This window comes from Stegodyphus dumicola, chromosome 6 (genome assembly GCF_044657685.1).
Source record: "Stegodyphus dumicola isolate Sdum_Otavi_A_Nest chromosome 6, ASM4465768v1".
In the NCBI taxonomy this organism is placed as follows: Eukaryota; Metazoa; Arthropoda; class Arachnida; order Araneae; family Eresidae; genus Stegodyphus; species Stegodyphus dumicola.
In genome coordinates this window covers 151,034,792-151,052,384 of record NC_140773.1, presented here as the reverse complement: position 1 = coordinate 151,052,384, position 17,593 = coordinate 151,034,792, and the positions used below count along the sequence as shown (strand labels likewise).

Below are 17,593 nucleotides of genomic sequence, written 5' to 3'. Positions count from 1 at the left end.
AATGCTTTAAAGTCCCAATACTCGTTTAATTTAGCATTTGCAGTATCAGCGTTGTTACACTATGAGTATTACTAATATTTTAATTCAGTGCTGCTTTCTAATTACTTTCACATTTATTTTATTCAATAAATAAATTAACTAAAATATAAAATTTATTGTGAATCGATTTTGTAATTATTTATGTTTATAATTTTTATCCCTTCCAGCTGATTAGGTGTGCAGAAGCAGCAGACTTGTAAATGTGAAGGAGCTATTTGCTTAGTTATGCAGTAGAATTCACCACCCTGCGGCAAGCTTCATTAAAGCTGTGAACAGCCAAGCTAACCATCTTCAGGGCAAGTAGCTGCATCAAGCAAACCCAGTGACATTCCAAAGAGGAATGTCAGTCAAAATAAAAACTTAATACCTAAATCTCGGAAAATCAGACAATTAAGCCACAAATCTTGTGACCAATTTTTCAGTTGCTGTGCTTAGTGCGATAAAGTTATATGGCAATAAACTGAAAAGCTATGGCAGGTATTCTATTGTACCCTTTAATGAAATCAATTTAAAGCAAGCTTATCATATGATAAGGAAAATGATTGTATCATTGGATGGTAATGATTGCATTGCTGGGTATGCAGGCTATGGTTCTACAATGAGCCAAATGTAATATCTCAGTATGCTGTGACTATTAAAATTATAAATTATGTATTATTACTTCATATTGGTCATTATGTTCCAAAATAAATGCTCTTTTTGTATAGAACTATATAAATGTAGAAAATCTGAGAAGTTAATTTTATATGGAAAGCCTTCGTGCAAAATTAATAGCATCTTGTTAATTTCATATATGTTTTGTGAAAGTAATTGCTGCTGAATCTAGAATTAATGCATTATCTGAGATTTGAGACAAAATTTGTCAAATTAGAAGATAGTGAAATAGATAAACAGGAAATGAAACATGAAATTTATATATTTAATATTGAAATAAATATCTCAGTAAAGTGGCAGTATGTAAAGTATAATGATGCAATTTTTATAATTTTTTACTAAAATGCTAAAATTATGTGCTATGAAAATTTTATTTTCATTAATATTTATAATTTTTTCCTCGCAAATTTTTATCCAAGGTGTATATGTTTTAGCTATTTTAGATTTTTCTGTTTTAATGTTAAAAATATCTTCTTTATCAGCATTACATTAAAATCCATCTCATAATCATTTGAAAATGAAGGAAATTTCATTCTTTTCAATAGTTTAAGAATATTTTCATAAAACATAATTATAGAAAAAATGAACTGATACATTTTTAGTTATATATATGTAAAGAAAATTTTTTAGAAGGATCCTTTTTTCCATACCAGAAACATTTAATGAGCTGTAATATGTAATATTAGTTGGCCTAATATGTAAAAGGAATGTTTAATCAAATTATTTTTATTATGCTTTTATAAATATCACTATAATTTTAAGAGTTATTGAATTTAAAAGTGAAAGAAAAAGCTACAGTTATTTCAAGACTCTTTAATAAAACAATTCTTTATTCTTGTATTCTCGTATGAAAATTTTCTGTATATTTAACATAAAATTGTATGCATGTAAATAAATTTTTTAATTTATTATTATCATTCTGTTAGCTTCAATTTTTATTCTCAAAAAATTTGATACATATATTCAGCTAAGTTTTATTAACCATGACTGATAAGCATTTTAAATTTCATCCTGTCAAAAAATTTAAAATTCCCTTTTTTTCTTGTAATTTTTTCATACACCTCTCATTTTCTGTTTAATTGTAAATATTGCATACTTATAATTTTATAAAGCATAACTTCCCTTCCCTGAAAAAGCACACAGATTCATTCTTAATTTAAAATTCAATTACAAGTCCAATGTGAAAATGAATTAGCCAATGGAACAAAATAACACGTATGTCTTTAATAGAGGACAACATATCAATAATTCCCTTAGTTTCATTTATCCCATTAACTTCTTTACCTATTAAAAAAGTTCTGATCCCCCCTCATGGGGGAATCAGAATTTCAGTGTAAAGTCATAAATACCACTAATGCACACATTTACATATATACATTTGCTTCCCCTTAATGTAGTATAAGTAATGTTACTCTTCATTGATAATGTTTATTTTTATTTTAACTTTGCCTGTATTATTCACTTTTAAAATAAGCACAAATTTCTATTCTGTTTTTTTGGTAGATTCACACATCTGCAATTTCCAGCTTCATTTATTAAAATATATTATGCATTTTACTCATTATTTACATTATTTATACATTATTACTGGTATTAATCTTATTATCTTTTATGGATTGTAAACTGACTCTGGATGAAGGAAATTTCCATTATTAAATATTTTCTATTAGCTTAAATAAAACATAAATACACACACGCAGAATGTTTGAAATAGGTTTTATGCTTAGTATATTGACTGATCTAAGGATGGAAAAGTTGTAGAAATAGAACATGTAATTTTGTAAAATCATTACATTTGTCAAAGTAAGAAATAGGGCAAATATGCAAAATTCTATCTGCAGTGCCAGACTTAATTATCGATGCTCAGGATGGAAATCTCACTTGGTCACCCTATATCGGAATGATCACCATACAAAATGTCAACACAAATATAAAATTAACATTTATTTAATTAAAATTAAATATTTGAATTGATTTGAAAAGCAAGTCTTAAGATTAAGGGGAAAAATTACATTTAGAAAACAAATTTATATTTAAAAATGCTTATTAATCAGCTATTTTTGATGATTTAAAAAATATTGTTAACTTTTCTAAAAATAAAAAAGCTATAACTGTTTTTAGTGAATTTTGACTTACGAAAGTTTGTTTATAGTTTTGTCAAAAATTCATTAACATGTTTAGCTACCGTATGTTCAATGCAAAAAGACTGACAAGGCATTAAATCTTGGCACCTTGTTGATCGAAGATAGCTTTTAATCCACTTCAACTTCAAAAAGCTTCTTTAGCATGGAGCAACTGAAACATACACCGTCCCAAAGATATGTTTAGTGCCAATTATGAGTTAGGGATTGATTCTCCCAATACAGACCACATTTTAGCTTCATTTTTTTTAATATATACTTAAAAACTTAAGGTTCTTCGGAGGCCTCTCCTCTTAATCAGTGGCCTGGCTGTTCTGCTCCCCCTGGTACTCTTCTGCCTAGCCAGAATATGAAAAAGGTGCAATACCCTAGCCAAATTTTCCATTGCGGTAATAAAGGAGAAAATTCCTTGCATTCTCCCCCACTTCTAGGACGACAAGGAAGGTAAGGATCAGTTGCTAAATCCTGATAGTGACATATTATAGGCTACCACATTTTACTTCAGGCGCCAATAGGCAGGGAAAATATACGTTGCCCTCGCCGAGTTTCGAACTCCTAACCTCATGATTTCTAGGCGGGCGGGCTTCCGATTATACCATTAAAGACCGCTTTAAAGAGGAAAAAATACCTGTAACTCTTCCTATTAATAATGATTAGTTTTTCTCAGACTTCGTTTGGCTTATTAAATTACGGCAAAGCACTCGAGGGCTATCTGCATTAAGGGAGGGATGCCTTCGTGGAGGACTTTTTAAGGGCAACTGGCTCGTATACACGTCACACATGGGGAAAACCACGAAAACACCCATGCAGCCAGCCCGTTCGCGGGATTCGAACCTCGGACCGAACTACCAGTGTTCAGCGACGTTACCGCTCGGCCGCTGGTGGGCCCCTTGTTTTCCAGTTAATTAATTTAATGTGGCTTCATGTTTTATAGTTTTACTAGCTTTTATCCACGGCTTCGCTCGCGTTAATGTCCTTAAATAAGTTTCAACTTCGCGTGAATTTTAAAAATACACTCTGCGTAAAATTTCAGTAAATACTGCTTTTCTTCTATACCTATAGACCGCGGATATTTTGTATTTACGTGGAGTGTATCGCCATGAAATCTAGTAAAACTGCTTTGTATATTTTCTTAATGACTGAAAAATTTTTGTGAAAGATGACCCGAAACCCGTAAATCCTGAAGGATTTCAAATAATAAAATTAAACAAGGAAAAATTTATAAATGTTACGCTTTCACGCCTTAATTACTTAACGGATCATCATGAAATTTTCAAAAAATATTTTTGATATATTAGCAGGGGCGTAGCTAGGGTGAGGCTATCTGTCTCTGGGCCCAGCATCCAAGGGGCGCCTTATTGATGCTACGAAATTTTTGAATGAAATGTTTTCCATTTTTGGCACATAGAATGGGGCGCAAATGCTTCAGTTGTCCCCAGGCGCTGGAAACTCTAGCTATAGACAAGCCAAGTACCTGTGCGTGCAGACAAACTTTTATATCGTTTAACATTTAATGTTTATACAACGGCAATCATTTTAATTATAAAACTTATTGTATAGTTTAAGTTTCAACTGATAAGTTACATTATATAGCCTATAACCTTTTCTCATCTTTCTTGAAAATTTCATGGTGATCGGTTAAGTAATTAAAAAGTGAAAGGGTAATAAACAAACGCACAAACAAACTCGCATTCGCATTTATAATATTAGTTAGGATTATATAATATTAAAAACAATTTTTTTTTCGTTATGACATAATTACGAATAACCTTGCTTTGTTAAGTTCCCCCACTTTAAAGATAACCTCTCATATGCATCGCAAAATACAATTCATCTTTCTGTTATATATACAGGCTGACTCATCTTTAATAAAAATCAAACGAAATAAACCGTATTTATATGGAGCAACAAGGCCAGAAATGGAAAAACAGATAAATCTGTATTTAGTACCAGTGCTCCTGGTAGGCACTTGGAGAGCTTTCTGATTCCAACCACAGAGTATATACCGTTTTACGAATTCAGAGTTTGCAGACATTCACTTCGTGTATCACAGCTGACGGCAATGGAGGAGCCACTGTAAGAATGTATGGGAAAAGGTGCCCAACCACATGTGTATCATAATATTAATGTTTGCACATTTGCATCAGAACCTGTTTCAATGAACATAGTCTCTTCAGGGTAAGAATATAGAATGTCAAATGGCAAAGATCAACCGAAACACCTGGTATATAGGAGGATGGGTCGCATGTTATGGAAGCTGTGTATATGCTTATACCAAAATTAAAATGCACAAACATATATGCAATTGTGGCTCCAACAGGAGTATCTAGAATCAATGGATATTATGCAGCTCACCTTGCCTTTCTTTAATTTTATCTGCAATGTGCCCAGTTATTGCGATGATAATCTGCGATGTATGGTATTTTTTTGCGGTGGTTCTTAGAGACACCTTCATAATAGCACCCAGATATAATGGTGAATACACCTTTATAAAGATCGATCGCTGTTCGAAAAAATAAAATTCTTTGTAAGGGTGCCTTGGCATAAAGGCATGTGAACCTTACAAAAAATCAATCTGTAATTTTGAAAAATGCAACCTCTGTAAGGATACGGACAATTTAAGGCAGGTCTCTTTATGCGAATGGGGTTTTCATTTGCATTGCAGATTAATTAATTAATGATGCAGTGGATGGAATTAATTTTCGGCACATTTGTGAAAAACAAGATCTTTCTACGGAAACGCTCGTCACACATTTCTCAAAGGGTACATTTATACAAAGTCCAGTGAAGTGAATTTGCATAAAGGTGCCGAAGATTTATTTGATCCTTCGCTTAATTAATTAGTCAGAAGAGGCGTAGCTAGGGTTTTCGGCGCCCGGGGACAACCGAAGATTTTGCGCCCCTTTCTCTATGTCAAGAACGGAAAACATTTCATTCGAAAATTTCGTAACATTAATTTCGCGCCCCCTGAATTCTGCGCCCGGGGATAGATGTCCTCCCTTGCCCCACCCTAGCTACTCCACTGCTAGTTAGTAATGAAAACAAAAATTGAACTTACATAAGTATGCACTTTTATGAAGAGTGCTTTTCTGAAGTTAGAAAATGATACTCATCAGGGACGCTCGTCTTCAAGGCAGGCGCATTTCTAACAATTTCTTTAGGTAACAAGGATTATCAAACAACAACGATTTGCACAGGTGTGCAAGTATCTTTATGATGCAGGGCCGTTCCTAGTGAAGGTGGAGAGCGTAAAAGTAAGCGGGCTTCGAAAATCAGGGGCGGCCGGACTTCCGCGATACCTAAATATTTCAAATTCATTGTAAATACTTGTCATATTATGTCAGTACTTGTTATACAATGTGTCATATGTAAGTACTTAATGAGTATGAAATATAAATTTTATTAATCATTGAGCATTTTGTTTTAAATTTGGGGGCGGCAATCTCGAATGTACTCGGGCATCTAATGGCCTAGGAACGGCCCAGTTATGATGTACTCCTTATCAAACCATCTTGATTCAAGGCAAACTAGATATCTAGTTGGCTTGCTTGATTCTTTTAACAGAGCCCTTGTGATCTAGAATTTAGAAGCTGTATTTATAGATGATAAAGTCCAGTAAAGTGAATTTGCATAAAGGTGCCGAAGATTTATTTGATCCTTTGCTTAATTAATTAGTCAGTAATGAAAACAAAAATTGAACTTACATAAGGATGCACTTATGTAAGTTCAGTTTTCCTCCTTTCTTATAAAGAGGTCTTCTAGATCTCAGCGCAGACTGTGGATTCAGATGAACTCACTGCTACTCAGTCCCATGTTGCGTGACACCGCTTCGCCATTTTTAATATGTAAGTGGATGACTGTTTACTGAGCCTATACCTACTACTACCCAAGATGGGAGAGTAAGATTTTTGTAGGCGAGATTTCACATGATTTCTGAAGATAATCCCATGACTCTGAGCCACTGTTTATGATTCCAACCCGAGTGGCTCCAGCCCATTACGTCATTCATGCATGTGAGTATTAAGTGAAATTTTGTAAAGCAATGGGTTGGGGCATGATGAACCTCTGTCGAAGCTCCCATATTCACATGAATTATTTAGCACGAATTCCTTTCTGAGGAAGACACAAAGCTAGATTTAGACTTGATAAGGCTCTAGGCTGTTTGAAATATAGGGCCCTTTATAAGTCTGTTATACTATATTTTAATTTTAGGGGGGCGAAGAAAGTGGGGGCCCTAAGCTATATATAATAGTAGCTTATATGTGTAGCTTATACGTAAATCCTGCACTGGAAAGACACTTGAGACCAATGTGCATTAAATGGCTGTTGTTTCTGATCTAGGGCTTGCTGGAATAACTGCAAAAGTAGCTACTATTAAGCTACGAAATTAAAGGTGCCTTTGTAAATATTTGGCAATCCATGTGGAGTTAATGACGGGGATGCATTACAGAAATTAGCTGAAATTTCAAACATCGTTTTTAAAACCCTATTATGCGGCTACAAGTTTTGTTAGCTGGTCTTACGTTTATTCAATCGGGCCAAAGCTCTATTTATACTGTTATTAATGTTTGATAAGCCAGTAATAATATTTGATTCACTGTGATAATACAAATAAGTAAACTAGAATCACTCTAGCTAATAAATGAAGCTTTTAAAAAAGTTACATTTTCATTAAAAAAAAGTTTTTTTAATCTTGAATTTAATTTTTCTTTCCAAAAATGTAATTTAGAATTGTAAATAGGCAGACAGAAGAGCATCATGGATGATTAATAACTGCTCGGCGCTAAATTCTCAAATGTACATAAATAAGTATATTTAGTATAATTGTTTGCAGCGAAATAACCTATACCATTCTGTTTGAAATAATTTACTGTATTTTATTTTAATCAAATTAGAAAGCAGTATTATTAATTATACATTCTGAACTGTAAAAACAAGACCTTAAATATAATCAAATGTAGATTGTGAATAAACATAAGAGTAGGAATATAAGAAAAATTATACTATGTAACAATTTTATATTTGTTTATTGGCAATAAATAGCAGTTCTAATTTCAATAATTCTATTTACAAGAACTTGCAGAACTTCTTAATAAATTTTGCCAAAATTATTAACTTAACGATCCGAGTTCATCGTTCACTGCAACCGTAACTTTGGGCGCCAAATCGATCGCGCGCGGAAAGGATGTCTCGTGTACAAAGTAAGTGCTAATTTGTTATTAATGCAATTTAATATTATTATTTATATATATTATGATATAAATTCAATTTAATTTCATATATTGTCAGAGGATGCTAACGAGAATAAAGTAAATTCGTAGTTTGAAACGATTACTTAACTTATTCCTTACTTACGATACTGAGAATTTTTTTTTTTTTGCTTTTACTGTATGTTTTAAGCGTTTTTAAGTATTTCTAGATTTATAAAAATAGTTTATGTATTTATAAAAGAGTAGGTTTCTTGATTAATTTTATGATAGATATTTCTTTTAGTTTTAAAGCATGAAACTATATTGTAAAGCTGATTTCTGCAAATCGTATATTTGAAAACATTAAGTAGTTGTATTTAATGTAATTTAAGCAATTTCGTTTATTATTTCTTAAACTTTTGCCCAGCAAAAAAATATTATATATATATATTTTTTATAATTTGCATTTCTGCTAAGCAGTTGTATTTAATGTAATTTAAACAATTTCATTTAATATTTCTTAAACTTGTGCTCAGCAAAAAAATATTATATTTTGTTTTTCTTATTATTTGCAGGTATCCTGATAGATATCTGAAGGAACAGCGATGAGTAGCCTTCAGGATGGCATCATAAATTCGGTAAGTTCGTTTTTTCTTGTTCTTTCCAGGTTTGGTAGGTCAGAGTTGTTTTCCCTGTCCGAGGGAAATCGGACAGGGAAAACAATTTTGGCCGCCATCTTGGATTTCAAAAACGCGCCAAGAGGCGCGTTTTTGAAATCCAAGATGGCGGCCAAAAATAGCCAAGGGCCGGTTACGGAAAATTTCCCAAACTTGAAACTACCGACATTACTAAAATGTTTCAATTTATCGTTTATGTGAGATATGTTTTTGAAAACGATGCAGTAGAATATATTTTATGTTGTAATATTTGGGAAGGAAAAGCAACTGGAGAGAAAATATTTGAAATTATTAACAGACATTTTGAAACAATGTTACCTAGACACATTGTGTCGCAGTTTGTACTAATGTAAGCTTTTAAAACTAAGACAATAGTTTGGCAAGGAGAATTGAACAACAACAACAACAACAAAAAAAAAAAAAAAAAAAAAAAAAAAAAAAAAAACAGAAACATGCTTTTCACAATTTACTAAAGAAAATAATACAGATTTCTTGTTCCACATATGATAAAATTGACAGAAAGTTTTTTGAAAAATTTCCAAATAAGGAATTAGGTTGGATATGTGACCCATTTTGCCTTTGGTGTTTTCAATTCCAATGTATCTCTAAATGAAAAAGAACAATTAATAGATATTTTAAGTTACGGGATACTGTGTGTTAAGTCTCTAACTTCCCAAAAATTTTAGTTGATTGGAAACTAATATGCCGATTTAAAAGGAATGAAAGTAAATTATTACGTTTCTTACATAAAATTGTACAGTAAACCTTTAGCTTCTATTTAAAACTTCTAAAATGCTTATGTTACATTTTTCTGTTATATAAGCATTGAAAGTGGATTTCTCACTGAAATAGAAATAATTTTGCTATTGAATTAACATGGAGAACCTTTTTATTGAAATATTTTTTTCTCTGTGACATTAGTTGCATCTACTACAAAATAAAGACTAAAGAACTGTTTTTAAAACATTTGAATTCGTTGTTATATTGATCTACGAAGCACTAGATTAGTGAGTTTTTATTACATTATTGACAAATATGGTTTTTAAGCAATCAAAAAATTTAAAGCGGAGATAATTATTTGTCAAATATGAATATGTTTTCAAAGAGGAAATAAATAATAATAAGAAAATTCAATCAGAACATTCACAGCTTTAACAAAGTAATTTGCTTTGATTTAATCTTTATAATACAATATATTTTAAAATGATAAGGCAAAATCCAACGTGAAAGGTTATGCGAAGATTACGATAGTACCTAGAGTATTCAGCATTTCGTATAATCCTATAACCAGATAATAATAATATTAAAATAAATTTTATCTGAATGAAGGGGTTTTCATCCGCAGAGAACCCGTTGGCGCTTCGGGAAAGAACCCGTTGACGCCGTTGCATTTTTACTCGCAAAGCTCGCGGTTCATCGAAAGAATCATCGACGATGAGCCGAGCCGTAAACGTGATATTTAGCGCATGTAAATTCAAGTTAGCAGACAAAACAATATATTAAGCATATGGTAGTATAAATTCACAGATAATAAGCATGTAGATGTAAAACTAACCGGTTAAACGTGATATACGAAAATGAATTTGTATTAAATTCAAGTTAGCTCAAAAAAGAATAAGACACTATATCAGCATTTATAACGGAATTAAAAATTCATTTAAAAAATATAAATTAGTATTAATCTACTGAAATTAACCGGTTAAACGTGATTTACGAAAAAAATTTGTCTTAAATTCCAGTTAAAACAGAAAACAATATATTCCTTACACCAGCAGCGGTTTGCTAATTTTGATGACCATGGTGATGCATCAAACTATTCAGTAATCTTAGATAATCAATATTTTTTTATTTCAATTTAATCATCTATTTATGTCACACCTACCATCATCTGAAAGGTTATTGTTAGAAAAGCATTAATAATATATTATCTTGTTAAAATTTTACGCCATAAAAATTGATTTATTCTCATAATTTTAGATGACAATAACCAATAATAAAAATAAAAGCATTACTTAATTATTTAAAATGCACATGCACATTTTTGCGGCCTACGAAAACAAATTATTTTAGAGGTTGGAAACCTCATGGTTCTCAGAGCTGTTAATAATTAAGAACACTACGTGAACAGCCGTGTTACAAATTAGCATTCACCCCTCCCGCCGTATTTTCTTCCTTTCATCCCGAACCGAGAACCGGCATCTATCAACGAAAATATTTCTATCTATTCGTTGTTAAAAAATTCAGTAAAAATAATAATAAATAAGAGAAGAATAATATAAATCTACACATGCGAACAACGACAGTGATAATTCAACAAAATTAACCCAAGAGGAATGGTTGCTAACTTCGAACAAGCAAATAGTATAAAATCCTCTGGGTTACCAGGTTTGCACTATTATCGCCAAAGTTGGCGATGTTTACATTTACCGGGTTCTCTGCGGAAGTCCTTCCGAATGAAGTTTTCTTATTGCAGAAACAGTAAAATTATGCAATTACATTAACGAATACACTTTCAGACAATATACTTAATATCGTTTACAAGCGCAAGCCCACGGAGTATAATGAAGGAGGTGAAACTGCCTAGTAGAAAAACGGTCCTAAAATGTCGCGTTCACTAGATGGCGCTGTTGTTCCATCTTAGTAGTTCCAAATGTAATTTATCGAGTAGCCACGCGGCGAAGCTTATGGATTGCGTTATTATCAACGTTATAATATTCTGCTCACTAATGATTGTATTTTATTCCTCAAATTATAAAATTAATTTACAGCTTTCATGCTGTAAGGCTTGTAGTACTTTTTATGAATGATTATTTTTCAGTCCCTCCCCCTCAGAAAAATAATCATATTACTAGTAATAATACTTGCTGTATATATGTTAAATTTAATTAGAATAGTTTCTTCGCATCTCTCATTTTGTAAAATGCTTAGATACACAGCTTGATATAAACTGTGGCGAAATTTTAATGAAGCTTATAGAATTTTTTGCTTCAGTCAGTAAGTTTTCTGTACTATCATAATAAGTTATTCTTTTTTATAAATCAGTTAATTTTTTATGTCAGTTTTGATTTTGATATTTTTATCGTTTTCTGTTAAAAATTTCCATATCTTTGTTATTTGAGAAGTATGTTTCAAATTGATTTCAAAAGATTTTAAAATAGAATTCGGATTTGAATTCAGTTAAGTATTCTGAACGCTTGGTTATGCTGAACTATATTATTCATAATTAAATATAAAGAGTAAAAAATATTGACTAATTCAATCTATCTTTAATTTTGTCCTGCTTGAACTAACTTCTAACCAATAAATGCAGTATTTTAACTAAAAATATAATGCAGATCTTTTTTATTTTAAAAGTACATGTCCACTTTCCTTTCCAAAGCAGGAAAATTCCATCCCATTCAATAGCCTAAAAGATGAATTTCTTATGTTCAGAAAAATTTTATCACAGTTATAATGTTATATTTTCTCGCTGTTAAGTTTCAGATTGGTACATGTAGCTTTTTTGAAAAAAATGCTTTGCATGTGTTATTTTTTACTGCCCCTATTTTTTATTTTCATTTTTTGAACTGATCATATACTAATAGAGTCTAATTACATTTGTTGCAAAACTACCAGTTTAATATCAGAATACCTAATGTATGCTTGCTGCGGTATTTAAAAAATATCATTAACTATATAAAACTAAAGTCTGTTTTCTCTTGCAGTAATTATTTACTTTTTTTATTCTCAATTTAATATCTCTTTTTCAATGATTAATGACTCGCAGTCAAAGAAACAAGTTCAATTAAATAACAAAATTTTTTTTTAAATTTAATAGTAATGATATAATCCCAAAACAATCTTAGCAGTATTGTTTTATATTATTACACAATGGTGAGCTATAGGAGGCTAGAGTGATTCGTTAAATTTGTGTTCAATTTGCAAGCACCTTGTTCTTTCCCACCAGCAGTTGAGCAGCAAAAGTCACCAAATACTGCTGGTTTGGTCCTGGGTTCGAATCCCGCCAAGAGGCTAGCTGCATGGGCATTTTCCTGGTCTTTCCACGTGAAACATAAAAAAGTACTTGTGCTCTTTTCCTCCAAAGGATCTGTATGAAGACATTGAACTGTTGGCCATGGTTAAATTATATATTACTCTCGTTACCTACAATAGTGTTCCCTCTTCCTGAAATTAAGTGTAGTTAATAAGTTTTCAAAGTCATTCTATCCCTTTCAATAGCCTAAAAGAGGAATTTCTTATGTTCAGAAAAATTTTATCACAGTTATAATGATATGATATTTTCTCGCTGTTAAGTTTCAAATTGGTACAAGTAGCTTTTTTGAAAAAAATGTTTTCCATGTGTTATGTTTTACTGGAAAAGGTCCCATATTTTTTATTTTCATTTGTTGAACTCATTTACTAATAGAGTCTAATTACATTTGTTGCAAAACTACCAGTTTAATATCAGAATACCTAATGTATGCTTGCTGCGGTATTTAAAAAACATCATTAACTATACAAAACTAAAGTCTGTTTTCTCTTGCAGTAATTATTTACTTTTTTATTCTCAATTTAATATCTCTTTTTCAACGATTAAAGACTCGCAATGAAAGAAACAAGTTCAATTAAATAACAAAAATTTAATAAAAATGTAACAGTAATTATATAAATAATCCCGAAACAATCTTAGCAGTATTGTTTTATATTGTTACACACAAGGGTGAGCTATAGGAAGTGTGTGTAGTGTTAAGAGAATACTTCAGTAGTACAGTGGCTTACACAAAGTAGGATCATGGTATTTGCCATGTCATGGTGAACTGTCCAATAAAAGGAAAAGAAGAGTCCTGGATACATTTTCAAAGATCGTTTATTTATCGATTCTCGTCAGACTTTGCTCCATATTGATTGCATGAAGTCCGCCACAGTGGAATGCCTCCTGGCACGTAAAAAATTTGTATTTCTCTGCACTGAGTGTAGTTTCACAGCCTTCGTTAACAACATTCAACATTTCTCGTACGGTAAGTGGAGACAAAAAGTCAAACATACTTCAGAAAGAAAAGTATAAGGGCTGTCTCTCAAATTCGGAAAATATTGGCAGCTGTCATCACTTTTTTTGGGGGGGGGTACATAAAACATCTCCAGTACTAATACCATAATGTAGTAGGGCTTATTCCACTAACTGCAAAAGAGGGTGAAGAAATGCCAACTATAACATATTTGAAACAAGAAGAGTACACGCAGCAGAAATCCAGAGGGAAGCGAAAAAACAATGAATAGACTAAGAGATTCACTAATTCCCACTATTTATAAGCTAGCACAGTTACACATTTCAACCAATGAAAATATCAAGGATCAAGAAATTTTAATTTATGGAGCACTTAGCACGAAGCCACATCATCAAAGATCAAAAAAGGGGTTCAGCTAATAGGATAAAAACTTGGAAAGCCAAAACAAAAAGCTTTAAACGAATAAAGTCTTCACATGAGAAAAAAGGTAAAAACACTTAAGAAGGACTTTTTAATTAAATTTTGCATCAATACATTAAGGACCAGAATGAATTTAGAAAGGGCACTCGTATCATAATTTAGAATAGTGAAATAAAAAAAAAAAAGGAATTCTTGATAAAATTAAAAGTACAGACATTGCAGAAGATAAGAAACAAAATGAAAATATTCCACAGCGAGAACAACCAATCATAATATTTCTTTCACTTTGCGAACAAACTGAACTGAAATTAGTTGTCTGATGACATAGCTTGGTCATGTTATAACAAACCTGTTGGCAAAAATATTGTCACCACATGAAATCCCTTATCTGGTTCTAGATGGCTGTAATAATTCCAAGGACATAAATTTAATGTGACCTCATCAGATATTCACCCCTTTTTGAGGGAAGGAGGAAAAATTAATTATGTGCATAATAAAAATTCTGGTATCATGGTGCCAGCCTCATTAAAATCATGACAATCCTATGGAGCTAACAGTCTGAAATACATATTACATAGATTACATTTTAAATAAAAAGATTTTTTCATTTAGGTATAACCAAAACCATGCCATCTACACAAAAACAAAATTTTTAACAATAAAACATAGAACCACTTATTTAAATATTCCATAATTCAATACAAGCAACTTTTTATGCAAAATACATATGAGTGCATGATATAAATATGGTACATAAAATTTTCGAATATACCATATTGCAAGTACACAGTACAGAATTGTAAATGAAGTATTTCTATGATAAAGCAAAATGCAATTTTTGTACATCCCCAGTTACACTTAATTAGATAAATCACATACAGGATGAAAAAAACAATACAAACCATTATAATCACATCATACCAGGAAATTTTGAAATCAAACACTTATGCACTTATATATTAGGCACAATGTCGTTGAATCTCGAAATGATATTTAAGGGTGATCAAGCCTTAAACTCTAATGATTATGCTCACACAATCAAGAAATCAACAAAAGACACATAAAATTAAATTTCGAACAATATAACATATTGCATAACTTGTAATAATGTTCTATGATAGTAAAAGAAATGAGTGAAAAAAAAAGAATTAAGTGTACTGAAGTGTGGGAGAATCTTTTAGGAGCCAAACGAAGGCAAGTGATGTGAATTCTATAAATGGCTGAGAAAAAATCATTGTCAAGTGCACAAATAACATAATTTACATCATTTACTTTAGAAGAAAAAGTTTTCGAAAACCTACGCTGGAATGTAACCTTAGATTTCACATACACTATATCATTAACATTGAATGATCTTAATATGGCATTTTTCAAGTATTCAGTTCTATTTGCTTTATTCCAACATCTCATAGGCATGCTCATAACTTGTTTTAGTTGTGTTAAAAGATCACACAAATAATATGATTTTTCCACCTGAATAGCCTTGGATCAGGATTAAACATATTAAAAGGTAATGATAATTTTCTTCCAAAATGCAGAATATTAGGAGAATAACCAGTTGAAGGATGAACAGTACTATTATAAATATTTTGATGGATAAGCAATGCATTTTCAAATGGAATACCTTTTTCATGAAGTATAAGCAAAGAGCTCTTGATGCAGGTATTAACATGTTCATTATACTCAGGTCTCTGAGGAATACAGTGAGATAATTTAATATCCAAGCATTTGGTAATCGATTCAAACACCAGTGAAGGATATTGTGTCTAAATCAAGATAATTTCTGGTCTTCCAGGTACATAAATTGTAATAAATGTGCTGTAATAGTTTCAGCAGTGAGATTTTTGAGAGGTCATAAAACAAGATGTTTAGAAAAATGATCTAGAATAATGAGATCATGTCCACAATTTCGTACAGGACAACCAATATACACGGAAAAAAGTCATTTGGATATTTAGGTATTCTGATAGCTTTAAATGGAGCCTGTTTAGGAGTGAAAGAATCGTATTTGTTACGTAAATGATACGGGAGAACAAAATTCTTTGTGTCATTATACATACCCTTCTAAAAGAATCTTTCAATAAGATTTCATACGTTTTCTGAACTCCAAGATGGGATATATGAGAAATTTCTCATTTTCACAGGATTTCAGTGCTAGTGGGACAACAACTAATTCAGCATTAGGCTCTAGTGTAGAATTGGGTGCCCCTTCGATTGGCGACATTTTTTAAAAAAGTTTGGTGATGAAACCTCACTTCTGGTTACCACGATAGTTTTAACTTTGTTTTAGCTTCCCGATTTTATTTAAATGAAAATAGATTGATGTGTACATGGACATATTTAAAGCAGTGTGCCTTGCCTAGGTTGTGCAATTCTAGGATGTTTTTTTAAGTAAAAACAGATGGGATTTTTAAGTAAAACATGGACACAGATCTTGTGCAATTCTTTGACTTCTTATCTTGATTTTGTGTAGCGGCCATCCTGAAATTGTGCCTTCCTGGTGCCGATCTTGGCGTCAAAAAAGAATCGCCAATAAACAAGGGGCACAAACTTTTACCCAGCATTATTTCATTTATTCAAAACAAACATAAGAAGCTTATTGAATCATTTATGAAGAAATTATGTACTTTTGCTGAATTAAGCAAGGCAGGATTTTTCAAAATGTTGGTAATTTCTGAAGTACATGGATCAGAAATTTGCTGAGCAAGATTGCTGATTCACCTGGATCTAAAGTGAATTTGTGTTTCAAACAAGCATTGCAATCTAATGATATAGTATAACAATTAGCATTTGCATAACATTAGCCATACTTATTAAAGGTACATAAAAATTATTAAATTCAGGTATTGCATCTTTAGTACATATTAACACATCATGTTTGGATAAAAACAAACAAAACAGCAAGACAAACAATATACACTGGCTGAAAAATTAAAATTGGTCCAGTTAACACCCAATTATTTAGACATGGGAACAAAATACCATTATTAAATCAAAACAATGAGAAAGCAAGAAATATTATCTATAAAATAATATACAATTAATATCACTGCTTACAAGGTATTACACACACTGACCAATGAATTAGAAATGCAAGATCAATATTTTATTGGATCACAGTGCATATTACCCTAGGAAGAAATTGACAGATGCATATTACCCTACGAGGAAATTGACAGATGCATATTACCCTACGAGGAGAAAATTTTTGATTGAAAAATAATCCTTCTAAGACACTACAGACAAGTATCATCTCTAACAATTTCCTTAATTAAAAAAAAAAAAAAAAAAAAAAAAATCCATCTATTCATAGCTCAAAAATTCAGAAAAGATAATGTAGAAATCTGAAAAAAAAAAAAAAAAAAAACAATAAATAAGTGAAGAATAACTTACACATGAAAAAAAAAAAAGCAATGAATGTGTAGCACAATAGTACCAAGTGCAGTTTGACGTGCAATACTGAAATTATAAAAATGTCAAAACAAAAC

The 17,593-nt window shown here is 31.4% G+C and overlaps 1 long non-coding RNA gene across 4 annotated transcripts in view; it reads left to right on the top strand.

The window, feature by feature from the left end:
• LOC118198150 (uncharacterized) overlaps positions 1 to 1,610 on the top strand; it is a 66,588-nt gene extending 64,978 nt beyond the window's left edge. For all 4 annotated transcript variants that reach the window (XR_015041732.1, XR_015041734.1, XR_015041733.1 and 1 more), the window contains one exon: positions 207 to 1,610. This is a non-coding gene — a long non-coding RNA (uncharacterized LOC118198150). The remainder of the gene's footprint in view (positions 1 to 206) is intronic.
• Positions 1,611 to 17,593: the final 15,983 nt, after the last annotated feature.